Source organism: Podarcis pityusensis, assembly GCF_964106645.2.
Source record: "Podarcis pityusensis genome assembly, chromosome: 9".
Classification (NCBI taxonomy): Eukaryota; Metazoa; Chordata; class Lepidosauria; order Squamata; family Lacertidae; genus Podarcis; species Podarcis pityusensis.
In genome coordinates this window covers 49416156-49432851 of record NC_138034.1, presented here as the reverse complement: position 1 = coordinate 49432851, position 16696 = coordinate 49416156, and the positions used below count along the sequence as shown (strand labels likewise).

Below are 16696 nucleotides of genomic sequence, written 5' to 3'. Positions count from 1 at the left end.
GCCATCAAGGTTGTGTCATCTGCATATCTGAGGTTGTTGATATTTCTTCCGGCGATCTTAATTCCAGCTTGGGATTCATCCAGCCCAGCCTTTCGCATGATGAATTCTGCATATAAGTTAAATAAGCAGGGAGACAATATACAGCCTTGCCGTACTCCTTTCCCAATTTTGAACCAATCAGTTGTTCCATATCCAGTTCTAACTGTAGCTTCTTGTCCCACATAGAGATTTCTCAGGAGACAGATGAGGTGATCAGGCACTCCCATTTCTTTAAGAACTTGCCATAGTTTGCTGTGGTCGACACAGTCAAAGGCTTTTACATAGTCAATGAAGCAGAAGTAGATGTCTTTCTGGAACTCTCTAGCTTTCTCCATAATCCAGTGCATGTTTGCAATTTAGTCTCTGGTTCCTCTGCCCCTTCGAAATCCAGCTTGCACTTCTGGGAGTTCTCGGTCCACATACTGCTTAAGCCTGCCTTGTAGAATTTTAAGCATAACCTTGCTAGCGTTTGAAATGAGTGCAATTGTGCGGTAGTTGGAGCATTCTTTGGCACTGCCCTTCTTTGGGATTGGGATGTAGACTGATCTTCTCCAATCCTCTGGCCACTGCCGAGTTTTCCAAATTTGCTGGCATATTGAGTGTAGCACCTTAACAGCATTATCTTTTAAAATTTTAAATAGTTCAGCTGGAATATCATCACTTCCACTGGCCTTGTTATTAGCAGTGCTTTCTAAGGCCCATTTGACTTCACTCTCCAAGATGTCTGGCTCAAGGTCAGCAACCACACTCCCTGGGGTATACGAGACATCCATTTCTTTCTGGTAGAGTTCCTCTGTGTATTCTTGCCACCTCTTCTTGATGTCTTCTGCTTCTGTTAGGTCCTTTCCACTTTTGTCTTTTATTATGGAAACTTTGCCAAAAAAAGCTTATAATTTTTTTGCGTCTGGATTTTCACTTTTTGAAATATGGCAACCCTACATCAGATAGGAACAAATAAACCTACATTTCTCAGTTCTTCCTTTAACCCTCAGCCTTCGCCAAGGGTTTAACATTCCTGGTATGCAGCCAAATGCACATCTTTGCAATACTACAGCTTCTCCCCTACAGACAGGCAACTGCTCCATCAGAGCATGGGCGTAGCCAGGACTTTTGTTGGGGGGGGGGCAGAACCTCAGTTAGCTATATTGATTTATATTGATTTTTATTGATGGGGGGCACTTGCCCCTCCCTGCCCCACTTGTCTATGCCCATGCATTAGAGCCCTCTTCTCTCACTAGGAACTTCCTGTAATTTGCCTGTTTCCTGTGTGTTCTTTGTTTTTCTGCAAAGAAGGGGTTCAGAGGACTGTTATGCAACATCACAACTAGCAGCAAGCTGGCCTGGGAATCCACTGCTGCCATCATTGCCAATTTGGATGAAGAGTCAGTCCAGGTAATAGAAGCAGGCTGCCAGGTTAACCACAACTTCTGGCCACCAGGTTCATGGCATTAACATTCCCACAGCCTTTGCTCCCTATTAGGGGTTGGGGGCCCTGCATTGCTGTAGAATTGGATCCAGCATAGAGTGCAAGATGGGCCTCGCTGTCTCTTTTCAGATCCAGTCCCCAAACTGGCGATCCTTTGTTCTCATACCAACACAGACACCTCACAGATACCACCTCCACCCAGGATTGGGAAGGGAAAGACATGCTCAACTTCCAGAAATACCTTTATGCTTTATCTAATAGTTTCTGTGATAACCCATTACGAAGAAGATACTTAACAGACCCAGCTAAGCTATTTATTTTAGAAAAACTCATTTGACCACCTTAGCAGACCACTCCCCACTCCCCCCCCAAATCCATGTAAGTAAAGTTAAAGGGACCCCTGACCATTAGGTCCAGTCATGACCGACTCTGGGGCTGTGGCGCTCATCTTGCTTTATTGGCCGAGGGAGCTGGCATACAGCTTCTGGGTCATGTGACCAGCATGACTAAGCCGCTTCTGGCAAATCAGAGCAGCGCACAGAAACACCGTTTACCTTCCCGCCGGAGCGGTACCTATTTATCTACTTGCACTTTGACATGCTTTCGAACTGCTAGGTTGGCAGGAGCAGGGACCGAGCAATGGGAGCTCACCCCGTTGCGGGGATTTGAACCGCTGACCTTCTGATCGGCAAGTCCTAGACTCTGTGGTCCCCAAATCCAATGTAATTATATATAAAAAATGGCCCTCCAGACATTTCAGAAATGTATAGGATTACACCTCCAACCAATTTAGGGAAAATCTTTGATGGAACAGCTGCTAGCCCATTCAAACCCAGGATAGATTAGAAGTTATCCCAGGAGAGTCTTATTTTGAAATCTTGTTTTCTTTTGGATAGTAAAGGAATGTGCTTTGAACTTCTTCCATGTTGTAGTCTTTGGAAGCTCAGTGTTATTCTATGTTGTTCATCTTGTTACGAGTTCATGACAAAAAGTTCTTCTAAACAGGAAGGCTGTTTTATTTCTGTCTCCTGAACAATGATAACTGAACTGAATTCTCTTTTTAAAAAAAACACAAAAAACACCTCTTGAATATCTTTCTTAATCATTGACATCAGGGAAGGCGTACCAGGTTGACAGCAATTTGTTTGTGTTCAACTTTGGAAACTTCTTAAGGGTGCTGGAAAATTACCACTGCAGACCTACAAGAAGGAATTGAGAAAGAAACCGGTAGTGATGGTGATGGGGAGACATAATCCACCCACATTTTGTCACTTGGATTATTAAGATAAAGACTTTGCCCATCGCTGCATTCGTTCAAATGAAAGGAACTGTAGTCATTAAACAATTACCTTTGAAGAAAATGGTGATAAATCAAAAAAGTATTGCCAGTGACATGGTAATTTTGGATTCAGTTAAAAGTTGTCCAGTGGCTCAAGCAGGACCATACAAAGATATTTTAAAGCACACACAACAGGGTTATGAAAAGGATAAACATCTATTGTTGAGGAAGATTAATGTGCAGGGACAGGCAACATAAACAACAATCCCCATCGCCCCTAAAATAGATTGAACTCATGAGAACACATTCAGTTTTTTCATGCATTGGCCATGATGTCCTGGAAATCTCCCAGGGAAAGGTGTTACACCTCACTAATTGGCATGAAGCTTACAAAGTGGAGCTAAAGTGCTTTGTTAAGGTACAAGCAGAAGAAAGAAGTGGGAGGAAATGCATGTGAAAAAAGATTTAGGCCATAGGGGAAAAAGAAGAAGCTGACCTGTTTCTCTAAGGGATGGGGCATTTGATTAATTCTGGATACACACACACACACACAAATATATATATATTCACAAACTTGAAGAAGATTGAAAGGTTTCTTCATGTAATTTGTAACAACTCTCCCTCTATAAATTTGGTTATATCAAAAAGATTTAAGTGCATACAACCCCTGCCACCCTTTGCAGTAGCGCAATCCTGTGTAACTCGGATCACATACTTAGGGTGACTCAAATACTGTTCCCCCCCCCCCAAAAAAAGCTGTCCACAGTAAACAGCAAGAGTATCTAGGAAGCACAGAGACTTAGGAACAAATTGAAGTTGCTAAAGTTCACACTCTAGACCCTGCCATCTTGAGAGCTTCTGGCTGGGCAATTAAACCTGTGTGGTCTTCTTTCAGGAAGCCACTATTGAACATAACAGCAGCAAAGGAGCTGAGAAAGTGCAAATGTCACAAAATTGTTTTGGAAACTACTGAATATATTTTTCAATTTTCATTGCAAGGAGTTGGACTAGATGACCCTCATTGTCCCTCCCCACTTTACAATTCTATGATTCGAAGATACAAACAGATTCAAATTTGTTTATTTGCATTTAATCACCAGACCATTATAAAACAAAGGTTTAACAGAATGAAAGTAACACAAAATAACATCAAGAGAAGTTTAACTCAGACCCAAATAAACTACAACATAAGCAAGCTTGAAATGCTGGATTTGCCTGACAAATCACAGCATACTCCGTTAAAGAGGAAAAATTGCTCCTTTTCAAACAAATATTAAAATGCAACTAAGTACAATGACAATCTGAATCAAATTACATAAACCCTAAATGAGTGAAAGCATAAAACAAACCTAGAATTCTGAATTCCTGTCTCCATGGCAGGGCATATCATTCTTTCTTAAGAATTTTCTCCTCTCATTTGTTAGTGACAAAAAGTGTCAAAAAGTGTTTATTTCTCTTGTCCACCCAGTAGATCAATTATAGACTCAAAGTCTGCCCATCTCTTGTATAAAAATAGTTAAAGCAATTATGTATATAATGACAGCTAATTACATATATGAAAACAATTTCAAATCCAAAATAGAAACCAGATGATGTCTAACAGTTTGCTAGAGAATTCTCCAGCTTTGAAAATCATTAGTACTTGGCTCTTCCTGGATAAAAGAATTTAATAATAATTTCCAGCTGATTTTGATAAGGTCTGGCAGTACACCTCGCTGAATACTTATTGCTGGGTATCACAAGTGGAAAGAATGCTATTGCACCGAAGTCCTGCTTGTAGACTTGCCATAGGCTTCTACTTTGCCACTATGCTGGGGTGTATGGGGTGTTAGGGGAGGGGCAATACCTCTGGTGGGGGACATGTCATGCTCCTTCTGGGGTAGTTTGTCCACCTTTGGTCTCTACCCTGCACTCAGCTCATCTGTGGCTCCTAGAAGCTGTCAACATGTAACAGCAGCCACACCCCAGGAAATGGCCTTGACTGGCCGGCTAAACCAGATGAGGTTAGCTGATGGATCTTCTGCAGCCAAACTGGTGTCAAATACATTGCACTGTTTCCTTTGGAGCACATCAGTGAGGCTGAAAGTCTTGTCATCTGGGCAGCCCAAGACCACTATATATACTGCTAGGGCTTGTGTCCAAGAAAGGTCACTTCAGTGATGCTAATGCAGCGGTTTGACTTCACCCCCAGAGGCACACTCCAATGTTTCTCAAGACAGATGGATGCCACTAAAAAAGAGAGAACAAGATGCTGGACTAGATGGCCTCTGGCTTAGGGTTACCAGACGTCCCCGTTTCCCGGGGACAGTCCCCATATTTGCGAATAAGTCCCCGGACAAATTTCATCCCTGGAAAGTCCCCGGATTTCATCTAATGTCCCCGGGAAACACAGCAGCGGCAGTCTCAGCAGCCTGGAGCAGTTGGCTCTGGCTGGCTTCAGGAGCTGCTTGGAAGTCCCATTATGATGGTGGTGCAGGGGCTCTAAGATGCAGCTTCTGGGCTGCCTCCACCTTCCTTGACCCCAGCAACTAAGCTGTGAAGGGAGGCTTCATGCTGCATATCGGAGCAGCCTCCCAACTCCTACTTGCGTAGAAGCAGGAGCGGGATGGGGATCTCTCAGCTGTGAAGAGAGGCTTCAAGCTGCCTATCAGAGCTTGCGTGCAAGCAGGAGGGGGCAGGCATCTCTCAGTTAGGCAATGGGAAGCCTTGCTTCCCCGTTAAAGGATGCAAGTAGGAATGGGATTGGGGCTGCTCTGATGGGAAGGGAGGCATCGTGCTGCCTGAGCCTCGCTGCCGCCGCTGTCGGCCCTCCTTCTCCGCCTTCCATGCTTGACCCACTGCACAACGCTTCCCCACCACCACCACCACCACCGAAGAACCAACAACTCAGGGACTGCCCAGGCTCACGGAGAAAGCAGATAGAAGCCTCGGAGGAAGGGGAAATGTGGCGGTTGAGGTCAAAGCAGCGGCTGCCCCCTGCCACTGCCATCACTGCAGCATTGTCCCGAACGTGTATTATTTGTTTGTTTGTTTGTTTATTTATTTAAAGTGTCCCCGGATTCATTGAAAAAAATCTGGTAACCTTACTCTGGCTTGATCCAGCCAAGTTTATCTTACATTCTTTAGCCCATCCGAGTGAGCTTCACTACCATAGGGCAAGCCAGTCATGGAATGCAAATCTGTCTGTCTAGCGATCTTCCTTTGAAGAGAATTTATAAATGGCCATTTCTCTAGTAAGAATCTTACATGGCAAAATGTTGCCTCCTGTTTAAAGAAAGTTGTACCAGCATTAAAGCAGAGAATTGCAACAGACGTCATTGTAGGGATGCCACATTAATTCTGAAAAAAAGAGCATTAATTAAAAGAAACAAGCTAAAAACATGTTCAGACTGGAATGCTGTGTGATTAGAAAAAGAAATTGAGAATCAGCACTACACAACTGGGCTTCCTACTGCTATAATCCATATGGTCCTTTATCAGGAACATCAAGTGTGTATCACAGTACTGTATCGCAGCAACACAGCAGGAAGATTCTAACTGTTGAGTTCCCCACAATTTTACTTTGGTATGTTTCATCCATACTCATATTAATTTTAATTAGAGCTGGACGAAGGCCATGGAAAATATTCTCAAACATTTGTTCAGATAAAAAGCACAGATGCTTTGATGATATTTCCAACTACAAAAGCTACTGCAAATATTCACACCAACAGATGTTTATTCTGGGACAGGACAGTATACTGATATGGCCTCACGATTATGTATATTTGGTAAAGAACTGTTAATATATTTTATTTGACCTTAGTGCACAGCAATTCGTACAAAACACCATCACTTGAAGCAAATGTCCAAATACAATAGTACAGGAAGAGGCATATGGCTTGTATGTATAGCACTAAGAAGAAGAGCAGCTAACTTTAATTGTAATTCCTTATGGATATATTTGATTTTAGAAGATAAGCTAGAAACCACATTTTCTTCTCTATCACTTGGCTCAATCATCATTATAATACAGTTAGTTACATACTTACGCATTTTTTAACATATTCTGCTCCTCTGTGGCTTCTGTGCTTTGCTAAGCTGTGGTTTAGAAATCTTCAGACAAACCATGAGCTAACCAAGGTTTACAGCATGGGTAGGCAAACTAAGGCCCGGGGGCCAGATCCGGCCCAATCGCCTTCTAAATCCGGTCCGCGGACGGTCCGGGAATCAGCGTGTTTTTACATGGGTAGAATGTGTCCTTTTATTTAAAATGCATCTCTGGGCTATTTGTGGGGCATAGGAATTTGTTCGTCCCCCCCCAAAAAAAATATAGTCCACCCCCCACAAGGTCTGAGGGACAGTGGACCGGTCCCCTGCAGAAAAAGTTTGCTGACCCCTGGGTTTACAGCTTTGTTTTATCTGAGAGAGTTAAACCAGGCATAGGCAAACTCGGCCCTCCAGATGTTTTGGGACTACAACTCTCATCATCCCTGACCCCTGGTTCTGTTAGCTAGGGATGGTGGGAGTTGTAGTCCCAAAACATTTGGAGGGCTGAGTTTGCCTATGCCTGAGTTAAACCATGAGGCCAGATTTGGACAACCACATAGCACAGCAGCAGTCTCCTCTCTGGGAGCCCACTTGTTTGCTTGTTCATGGTAAACCAAGGTTTGGCTGAGCACTACATGTGAACCAGACCATTGGTTGTTACAGCTCATAATAGAGAACCCATACTTTTAATATAAATATGTATTTTAATTATGGACTTCAGAGACAACCATTTAACACTACTCTTATTTCCAATTTAAACAAAGCTGATTCTACGGGAATGTTTCTAATACTAATATCCCTGTAAAAAATGAACTGAAAATTAATCCTAGTCTCTTTACAAAGCACTTGCACAGACACTTGGATATGCCTGGAACAGAAATATAATATTCTTGGCTGCAGGCCAGAGCACAATTATGCATGCTTAAACCTCATGCTCATATAACTATGTAATGAATCGCAGCCTTCGTCAATTATAAATAAAGCCATTTCCCTTTCTAATTATGTTAGGCAGGGATAGACTTCTAACTTTGTCAATTACAGGGGCAGGAATGGTTTCCCTTTTAACTAGATTAGCTAGGAGCAGTCTTCTAAGATTGAGGTCCGTGTATGATGCAAACATTGGAGCCTCCAACATATAAGAATTTGGTTTCATAAAAAGGTTGTGCCATTATTTCAGTCTCACTTTCAACAAATACATTGTGTCCTGTAACATGTTAAAAACTGGGCAGAAGGCCTGGCAGACCTTGGGCAAGGGGTGAGTGGGAAGCATTGCCTGATTTATAATGTCAAAAGCCTGTAGTGTCTGTTACCCAGGAGAACTCACTGTGTAGATTTGAACCACCACAGAGCGCATGGGTTCAGGCAACCCTCCCACCTGTACACATGGTGAAAGAATGTAGGAGGAGAGCTGGAGGGTGCATGAACTGGCCCTACCACCTGACAGTATGTGCCATAGCATGTATCCTCCTCTAGCCACACATTTGACTGGCATGGCAAAGGGATGTGTGCAGCGTAAGAGAGATGCAAATGCATGTTGTACCCAATAGCCCTTCAGTCCACAGTCCTGCTGACAGCACAACTTGTGAGCCCTTCCTGGTGAAAAGGATTTCCCTTTCATTGACATCAATAAAAGGAGAGGAATAAAAAATAGCCATCCCCATGTCAACTATATGTGTGCATATATGTAAATATATATCTATATATCTGAATGCATTTTTTGAGGATTTGTAACTGCACAAATACGTATGCCATAAGGTCTGCGCTTCTTTTAAACAGGTTCGGGTTCTATGTAAAACCGTGCACTTTCTTTAGCATTGTAATATAATTACAAGTGTTTAACATAAGGGTATATCACCTTACGACCGAGGTTTCAGTAACATCAAGTGAAACCATTTTGTAGTTAATTTCCTGTATTCAGACGCCCAAAGAACTAAACTTGATTTATTTTGCTATGTTCTGATGTGGAATACTCTATGAAGAAAAACACCTTGTGAACTTCAATTATAACCACTTTTGGTCATTTATGAGAGGTGAGTTTATATAATTTGGAAGGAGACCTACCGACAGCTATATACACAAAAACATGCCAGTGGATTAATTGAGAGATAGACTGGGTGGTCCATGTCTCCGTTTACAAGAAGAAAACAATCATCAGGAGATGAAGTATCTTCTAATATAAACCTCCCTGCAAATGCCACGGATCCATGCATTTTCTCTTTCTTCTATCCTGCAAAATTATTAGAATTGAATACAGGCTTGCTTTCCCCAGTAATCGCCATAAGTCCTCAACAAATAAAGGAAGGCAGTCCTTTGATGTGGAAGAAAACAAAACAAAATGAAAAACTTAAACAATCTGAATCCCCAGCCTCTGGATTTTGCAAATATGCTCTTTCACAACCAAATTGCCATCAAGCCAGAAGAAATCCATATAATTCAGATTTCAACCATTTCCCGAGCCTTGTGCATCATGTGTTTCACACGTGACATGGAAGGCTTGGTGTTCCTGAATTCACTCCATTATGGTAGGCAAGGCATATTGTTGAATGCTTTTCATTAACTTTACAAAGCACTTACGTTTGCCTCATAATGCATAATTCCACTCATAGCAGCTGAGTTGTTAAATTGCAAAGGACATTAGAAATTACTCACCAGAGGCAAGCACCACACCCAGCATAACGTGGCAGTATCTCTAGGGTACAATTATTTTTTCCTGACCCGAGGCTGCTAACAATATGTAGAAGAAAGCTTAAAGCAAAGGAACCCATAACAACAACAGTCATTGTCCTAGAATTGGGACTAATTCAGTTTTGGTGGTCTTCAACCTAGGCTGTTTGGGGAATTTACTATGCTTTGGTGGTTGTAGTGCCACTGCAACCTATCTTAGGTCAGGTAGCAGCCTAGTAATGGGTAATGGGTGAGACTAGACGATTATGAGAAAATAACTTTGAAGGACATCATTTTCACATACTGGAGTAAAAGACAACATTTTAACATTTCATCAAGTTCTTGGAAAGCTGAGGCAGCCAACCTGTGGTGTTAGCCGAATTCCATGAAGTCCTCTTGGCACAATTTCATGGTGAAAAGGAGGAAAAGGAGATGGCAGAAAGGGAGAGAGGAAATGAATAAAGAGATAGAAAAGGGCCCATTGCTCTTAACTCCCTCCCAAGTTTCATTGGCAGCCCTGCTCATTTTGACTCCAGCCCTGCTCACTGTAGGTAACTTGCCCCTGTCAAATTACTCCTGAGGGATAGTGTTCCTCAACAAGAACAAAAAGATTGTCCGCCTCTGCACATATTAACCATAGTTTCAAACTTTTTGCTAGTATGGGTCAGAGGTGTTCTAAGCACTTGTAATTAATTCTCCCCTAAAGTGCCAAGTACCAGCATGTCCTCACAACTCATTTCCTTTGTTAATTGGCACCAAACTGCTAATGATGATTTATTTCACACAGTACCAAAGTCACACTTTTGAAGAGCACATCATATTTCCTTAACCTTCTATTTCAGAATAATAAAAATGAACACCGTGGATTTCCTTCTACTTCCTCAGCTTTAAAAGCATTCAGTGTATCTCATCCTAAGCACTTGTTTACTGGTTCAGAAAATCTTGTGAGTAGCCCATTAGTGCAATAGCTCTAGTCAAAGCAGAATGCAAGTCCAACTCACACTGAAATTGGTAATTGGTTTAATGATGGCTAAAATAGAATGAAATATAGACAGGCAGACAAAAATATTGCTCCAGAAAGCATAAACTCACCATTCTTGTTATCTTAGGCCTTAAATAGAGGACAAAGTACTACCAATGGTGGTAATGAATAGTAGCAATAATGTTCTAAAAATCTCCTCCAGTAAGTCCTTAAAAGAGATCCTACCACCTTCAGATGGCAGGCTACCAAAGAGAGGGGGTTTTTTTATGTGGGGGCACCCATTTGTGAACTTCCTTCCCATGGCAAATTTGCTTGGTGCTGTCATTTTGGGTGCCAAGCGAAACCTGATCTGTTCACCTGTTTGTTTTAACAAATTTACTAATTTGGATTTACATGATTTGAACAGATCTAATATAAAGAGTAGAATTTCTGATTAATGTACTGCATGCAAAGAGCAAACTTCTCTTTTCTCCCCCAAAGAAATGCAGCCACCCTCGATATTCTCTGCTGAATGACAGGTCCCAATCCTTGCTTATTAAAGCAGCATCGAATTTATGGGGTTGAGCTTATATAACTCTGCAGCTGCAGGGTAACCACTTCAGCCGTCTGTAGCTTCAAAGTAGTTTCTGGCAAGAGAGGGGGCGAACCTCAAAGGTATCCAAAGAATTGTTCTGTATATTAATCAAAAGAAACTAGAAAGTATGACCATTTTTGGAGAAACAGAAGGAAAGATATGGATAAGAACCTAAGTCTACAATCCTAGGTATACTGATCTGGGAGGAGACTCACAGTACAACATACTTCTGTGTAAATATGAACAAAGCTCCACCCCAATGATAAATTTCAGCCTGCAGTCCTAAGCACTCTTTCGAGTATGGCCCATTTGACTCAGTGGGACTTACTTAGGAGCAAGCATATCTGATTTGCTAGTCACTCTGTTCTGTATTTTGTCCATCAAAAATATATTCTTTGAGATGGGGTAACCAAAACTGTGTACATTATTATTCTATACACCAAATCGTAGAATCACAGAATTGTGGAGTTGGAAGGCGATCCCAAGGGTTATCCCAACTCCCTGCAATGCAGGAATCACAGCTAAAGAATTCCTGACAGATGGCCATCCAACCGCTGCTTTAAAACGTCCAATGAAGTAGATCCTACCACCTTCCTACGTAGGTAGTCTGTTCCACTGTTGAAAAGCACTTACCGTCAGAAAGCTCTTCCTAGTATTTAGTCGGAATCTGCTTTCTTGCAATTTGAATCAATTGGCTTGGGTCCTACCCTCTGGAGCAGCAGAAAACAAGCTCACCCCATCGTTCATGTGACAGCCCTTCAACCATTTGAAGATGGTTATTATTATTCTCTTCTCCAGACTAAACATACCCAGCTCCCTCAATCATTTATCATAAGGCTTGGTTTCCTCCCCATTTATCATCTTGGTCACCCTCCGAACACATCCCAACTTCTCAATATCCTTCTTGGCAGTGGCGCCCTCCCTGCAGAATGCCCTCCAATCAGATGTCAGGGAGATAAAGAATTACACAACTATTAGAAAACATCTGAAGGTAGCCCAGTTCAGGGAAGTTTTTAATGCCTGACATTTTATTATTTTTTATATTTTGCTGGAAGCAGCCCAGAGTGGCTGGGGAAACCCAGTCAGATGGATGGGCTATAAATAATGATCATTATCATTATCATTATCATTATCATTATCATCAGCAGCAGCAGCAAACTGTGATGCCCAGAACCAGACACACTGTTCCATGTAGAGTCTGGCCAAGGCAGAATACAATGGTACTATTACTTCCCTTGATGCTATACAGTTGTACCTCAGGTTAAGTACTTAATTCGTTCTGGAGGTCCGTTCTTAACCTGAAATTGTTCTTAACCTGAAGCACCACTTTAGCTAATGGGGCCTCCTGCTGCCTCCGTACTGCCAGAGCACGATTTCTGTTCTCATCCTGAAGCAAAGTTCTTAACCTCAAGCACTATTTCTGGGTTAGCGGAGTCTGTAACCTGAAGCATATGTAACTTGAGGTACCAGTGTACTTAGAGATTTTTTTAGGGGGAGGGGTTGGATTCAGTTCACATTTAAGCTGGATCTATCAAATTCATACTTTCTGAAGCAAGATGAGAACCAAATAAATCCAAATTTTGCAGTGCAGTAATGAATGTATTAGTGAAATTCTCATACAAAGTGTATTTGTATCCTAGGATAGTTTGCTAGCAACAATGTGTACCGTATATTAGTCAAAACAGCAGGCAAAAATGTGTTTAAGAGAAATTCACGCTAAAATGCTGAATAATTTGTATGAGGATTAAAAAATAATTATTCACAAGTTGCTGCAGAAATATGGAGAACTGAATTTGAGGCTGGCAAAATGAAAAACAGAGCTGAAATGAACGTGGCCTTGCATCCTTAGTGATGACTGGGGAGCTCTTAGTATGGGTTTCTTTTTCTCAGGAATTCAGGTGAGTGGAGAGGTGGTGGCAGACACAAGCTGGGATATAGCCAGCTGGCCGTGTCCTTAAGGCAGTTCGGACATATTCACATCCTCTACATTAGATGTAAGAAAAGCCTGCCTTAGTTGGCAGGTCTTCGTGCACATGGGTGGAAAGTGAGAGAAACGTGAGCAGGGAGGTGAGATGGCAGACTGTGAAAAGTTTTCTGGGTTGGTTGAAGTTCTGAGCAACAGCTCAAAAGTTCTTAAAGTTCTTCTGATCCCTTAAAGCTTCTGGAAACAATTGCTGGCAAAATGATATGGTGTGCATGCATTGTAAATTATGAAGCGAAAATTTGTCAGGACTTTAATGTTTGTAGAGGGAGCCACCTAATGGATACATCCTATGCAACCCCATGCGTATCTACACATATATGTATTACAAAGCCCCCTGCAACCCTACACGTCCAGTAACCCCCACACTAGCAACCCCACTCTGTAAGCAACAAACAGGCACCAATCAACTCTACAAATTACTTACACCTTATGTACTCAGGCAACAGAGCTACGTGATGCAGGTAACACAGGGGAATGTACATGGTCAGATCCTTGGTCTATCTAGCCAAGTACTGTACTGCTTATGTTCTCTGGGATCAGCTATCAAAGGTTTTAGGAAGAAATCTTTCTCGGTTCTGCCATCAGAGAACCACCTAAACTGGAGATGGTGATGAGTATTATGATTATCTGTTTTTCAACAGCAGGTTCCAGCCAGAGTGGGTTACAATGAGTTAAAAACAGGGATTGAATAGAAGAACTTGTACATGCAATGCGTCTGTTCCAGCTTTGCCTTCAAATATTTGGCTATCTGCTGTCTAGTTGGTGCACATATTTGACTGGTCACCCCCTCCCCCCCACAAGAGAACTCCTTACCTGCTCATGGAGAAGGCAACCATGTACTTATTTTAATACGGGTCTTCCATGATTAGTTTTTGATCAGCTGTCCTAGATTTTAAAATATGCAAAGCAAAAAGAATTGTATTGCTTCAAGTTTACTTAGGATGAGTTTAAAAATGCCCTGACTCAAGATTCTCTGATGCTATTGCTTTTAATTTTTAAATATTTAGTATTTGTCATTTCTGTCTCTTTTTGGCATTTTCACCAAATCCTGATGGCTTTCAAACCAATGGGAGATTTTGTAATTGTTTTACAGTGATTACGCCTTGCCAATGCATTAATATATTATATTCAAAACCATATTTTAGTGTGAATTATATATGTTCACAAACATTAGCCAGATACTATTGCCTGTTTAGCTCTCCTGTGAGAATCAATACCTAAACTCTTGTCCTACAAAACAAAGGATATGAGATTACTTGCACAGCATGGAAGAATAACTTAAGATGAAGGAAACACTACAGACTGAAACTATTATTTTTCATAACATAGCACATGTATTGTTGCCAAAAAAAATTGCTCAATGAATATCACAGATTTGTTGGAAGGAGCAGAAATATATACACAGCTGTGCAAATGACCCTGATACCTGCATTGACTATAACGTCAATATTTGTAATATAATATTTATATTATGATTACATGTCTCTAAGGATAAAGTTACTTTATGGCAGAGCTCTTACACCAGATATGTTTATACAAATTTACATCAATTAATCAAAGAGACCGGGAATATGTAATCAAATCAAATCCTACTTAAAGCAAAATTGTTAAGGAGAGAAATTCTCTCAGCTCCCAACAAAACCCCACAGTAGTTTGCTAACTGCTATCACTGCTCACCCTGTTTCAAAATTATCCAAGATGGGAATTTTGAAGATGAATACTGCAGACATAACTAAAGCCATACTCCAGCACAAGAGTTAAGTATATTTAAGTCAACTGATTTCAATGGACTTAAGCATACTTAATTCTACCATTTGATTACAGTATATTTTATGAGACTTACTGCACAAGCATTTAATCTCATCGCATGAGGCTATTATGGTCACATTTATGGAGATCCAAATTTTCCTTAGTTACATATACTGTGAGAGGAGACATTGCAGAGAGCAACTGGGTTTAATTTGCACCTGCAAAGTGAGATATTGAACTTCATTAACATTTTGAGGTAGAAACAATGCTTGGAAAACACATCTCCAAGTGTTAAGAAAATAAAGGTGGAACACCCGCAAGTCAACCTTTCTTAAAGCTAATTTAAAAGGTGTGGCCATGATTAAAATACATTCCTAGGAAGAAGCTTATAGCACAAGCAAGAGAGATCTAACCATTAACAGTGCTGAATGATCCCAGCAGTTACCATGCGGATATATTTTTATTTTTTAATTTTTTGGTCATTTGTTAAGTCACTGGGATGACTTGCAGATGGTTTCGATAGAAAATCCACTGGTTATGACAAAGTTTGCCCAATTATATGTTCATGTTCATAATTCTTTTTTTTTAAAAAAAAAGTTTGACACAGTTCAAGCTCTCCATAAGATTGCAATGTACAGCATGTACAGGATTCTGATTGCTGTTGCATTGCATCAAGGATCTTGTGGTTTTAAAGTTCAGTTGCCTATTTGGAATGATGTGGCACTGCATCACAGCTTTTCTGCCCATAAAGCTGCATCAGCAATGAATCATTATCACATTTGTTTATTTGGCTGTGATATAAGAGTTATTATGAGATTACATAATGCGGTCTAACATAATAGGATAAAAATACCCTTTAGCCAATATGAATATGTGAGAGTACCAGTCTGGTCTACTGCATGGAGTTAGCATGTTGTCCTAGCCTTCACCATGGCCAGCCATCCAGCAGTCCATCAGTCTACAGAAAACACATAAAGGTAAAGGTAAAGGGACCCCTGACCATTAGGTCCAGTCGTGACTGACTCTGGGGTTGCGGCGCTCATCTCGCTTTATTGGCCGAGGGAGCCAACGTATAGCTTCCGGGTCATATGGCCACCATGACTAAGCTGCTTCTGGTGAACCAGAGCAGCGCACGGAAACACCGTTTACCTTCCCGGCGGAGCAGTACCTATTTATCTACTTGCACTTTGACGTGCTTTCAAACTGCTAGGTTGGCAGGAGCAGGGACCAAACAATAGGAGCTCACCCCGTCGCGGGGATTCGAACCGCCGACCTTCTGATCGGCAAGTCCTAGGCTCTGTGGTTTAACCCACAGCATCACCCGCGTCCCTCTCAAGATCCCGTTACACACACACACATATAAAATGACCGTCAATCAATAAACATAGCTGTCAATTTTCCCTTTTTTTTGCGGGAAATTCCCTTATTCCAGCGCCGTTTCCCACTGCTTCCCTCTGCTATCCCGGATTGTTAGATATCCTGTAGACTGTCCCCGGACAAGCTGAGGCTGCTGATCCCTTGTTTTCAAATCTGAAAGTTGACAGCTATGTCATTAAAAATAAATTGGGCCTCAAGTGTTAAAATAATCATCACTCCTGTTTTCTCCAATGAAATGAGATATTCCACTTCCAAGTCCAATAACTTAGTTCCCCAGAATGCTGTCCTGGCAGGAGCCACACCACAATTTTCAAATCACAATTTGGACGCCACAGCATTGAACCCTTCTCTCCGACTCACCACCCTCCCTCCCTGGGATGTTGCCTGCTGGATGACCATGAGGAGGACAGCTCCCCATTTTAATAATCCCACCTGCCCGCCCGGCAACTCTCCGAGAGTTGCGAATGGACATCCATGGAAAACGCTCTCATTTTACAAGCCTCCTTCTCCGCTGCCGCAAAGACAGCAGCAAAACTCAGGAATTTTATTTTTCTTATAATTCAGCTCTTCTTTCGTGGAAACAGTAGTGGGGA

The 16696-nt window shown here is 41.6% G+C and overlaps 1 long non-coding RNA gene across 1 annotated transcript; it reads right to left on the bottom strand.

Moving 5' to 3' along the window:
* Positions 1-2524: 2524 nt before the first annotated feature.
* LOC308485928 lies at positions 2525-15682 on the bottom strand. The gene is made up of 3 exons (XR_013990875.1): positions 15580-15682; positions 13791-13862; positions 2525-2664 (listed from the first exon to the last, which is right to left on the bottom strand). It is a non-coding gene; the product is annotated as an uncharacterized lncRNA (long non-coding RNA).
* Between the last annotated feature and the right edge of the window lie 1014 nt (positions 15683-16696).